The following is a 2,298-nucleotide window of genomic DNA, read 5'->3' on the forward strand; positions in this document are numbered from 1 at the left end:
AATCTTTGCTTAGGAGAAATTTTATGATTTTGAAAATGTTTATTAAACAAATGGAGAGACATATTTCTTTTCTTTTTGTATTAATATCTTTATTTAAACACCTTGATTACAAATATGATTGTAGTTGGGTTTCCAGTCATGTAAAGAACAACCCCCTTTACCGGTGCAACATTCCCACCACCAATGTCCCAAGTCTCCCTCCTCCCTATCTCACCCCCTCCTGTACTCCAGACAGGCTTTCCACTTACCTCATTCATTCACATTGTTATGATAGTTCTTAGTGTAGTTATTTCTCTAACTGTACTCACCACTGTTTGTGGTGAGCTTCATGGACAGACATATTTCTAATTTTTTGTTTGTTTTGGGGTCACACCCTGAAATACTCAGGACTTATTCCTGGCTTGGTGGTCAAGAATAAGCTGTTGTTGGGGCCGGGCGGTGGCGCTAAAGGTAAGGTGCCTGCCTTGCCTGCGCTATCCTTGGATGGACCACGGTTCGATCCCCCAGTGTTCCATATGGTCCCCCAAGCCAGGAGTAACCACTGAGCGTTACTGGGTGTGGCCCAAAATCAAAAAAAAAAAAAGAATAAGCCGTTGTGAGGTTAAGGGAAGTGAACTTTGTGAAGTTCTGGGGATTCATCTTGGTTTGGCTGCGTGCAAGGCAAATTCCGTAATTGCTTTATTACTGCTTTGTTTCTATTTCTAATATTTTTAATAAATTTTTTATTAGGAGACTTTTTTTTTTTTTTTTACATTTACTGACCCATTTGATCTCTGTGGACTATCTTATTTTTCCCCACTTTACAAAGGGGCATTTATATCCTGAGGGGTTAAGTGTCTGCTAAAGGGCTATTCTAGCTTACACTAGAAGAAGGAACTCCTGCCTTCTGGCTCAGAGACTATTGATTCATTCTCTCTATCAACTGTTTTATACCCCAGGGACACTGCTAACAAGAAAACAAACTCCCTTGCAAATAAATGTATAGCTTATCAGGTAGTGACACACTATGCAGGAATTTTATTATGGAGCAAGTAAGGCAGAATAAAGAAAAGGGAGGGGAAGCAAAGTGTGTGTGTGTGTGTGTGTGTGTGTGTGTGTGTGTGTGTGTGCGCTATATTTAGGTGGGGATCTGGTAAATGTGCTCCTTTTTATAGGAAAAAGTGAAGAAGGCTATAAAGATAAAGTGATATTTGTCACAATTAGGCATGGATTTGAAGGAAATATAGAAATGGATCACACAAATCACAGGGAAATAGAAATATTGGCCAGGGACTGACCAAATCTTATCCACCAACTGTTCTTAAAAATAAATCTTTAGTGGGGAGTCAGAGAGATAACTCTGGAACTAGAGCACATGCTTTACTTATCAAAGCCCCCCCCCCAAAGAGTATATATGTATAAGTACATATATACAGTTCCAAAACAAATAAATAAACTAACTTTCATGGCAGTGCAGCCACCTCAGTCCTCTGTGTAATTATCTGTTTTTCTGAACGATGATGCAACAAGGAGGAATCTGTATGTAGTTCCCCAAATGTATTAACTGTGGAGTTCATTAAAGAAAAAGGTTGCTGAGTCCAGGTATTCAGAGAGAACAACTAATGTAAAACCTAAAGCCAGGAGAGTGCTTGTCACATTCAGGAAGAGCAGGAAACAAGTGGAGTAAACAGAGAGAAGGAAGGGAGGTAAGGACAGGAGATCCGGTAGAGCCCTGATAGCTACTGAAAGAACTTTGACCTTTACCGGGAGTGAAACCACTGGAAGAGGTTGAGCCCAGAAGTGACATATTCTTACTGCATTTTAAAATGTCACTCTTGGGCTGGAATGATAGATAGCACAGCAGGTAGGATGCTGGCCTTACACAGGGCAGACCCGTATTTGATCCCTGGCACTACATGTGGTCCTCTGAGAACCCAAGGAGTGATCACTGAGCACAGAGCCAAGAATAAATCCTGATAATTGCAGGATGTGAACCAAAAACCCATAATAATAATAACAATGAATGAATGGCAATCTTTCTAGAGACTGGAGAGAGTTCAAGCATGGCTAAGCATGCAGCTGACCTGGGTTTTATCCCCAGCATCATCAGGTCCACCAACCACTGGATTTTAAAGTTTTTGACTGGACTAAGACATGAAGATAGGAATTGTGGATTATTTGTCAAATAATACAATTTATAATCATGGGATTAGTGGATGAATTTGGCGTTAATGTATGTGTTACTTAGAGAGGGAGGAGAGTGATGCTCTGGTTTTCTTCATGTGGACCTGAAAGTCTGTGAGGACAGAATGGATACAA

Source organism: Suncus etruscus, chromosome 15 (assembly GCF_024139225.1).
Source record: "Suncus etruscus isolate mSunEtr1 chromosome 15, mSunEtr1.pri.cur, whole genome shotgun sequence".
Taxonomy (NCBI): Eukaryota; Metazoa; Chordata; class Mammalia; order Eulipotyphla; family Soricidae; genus Suncus; species Suncus etruscus.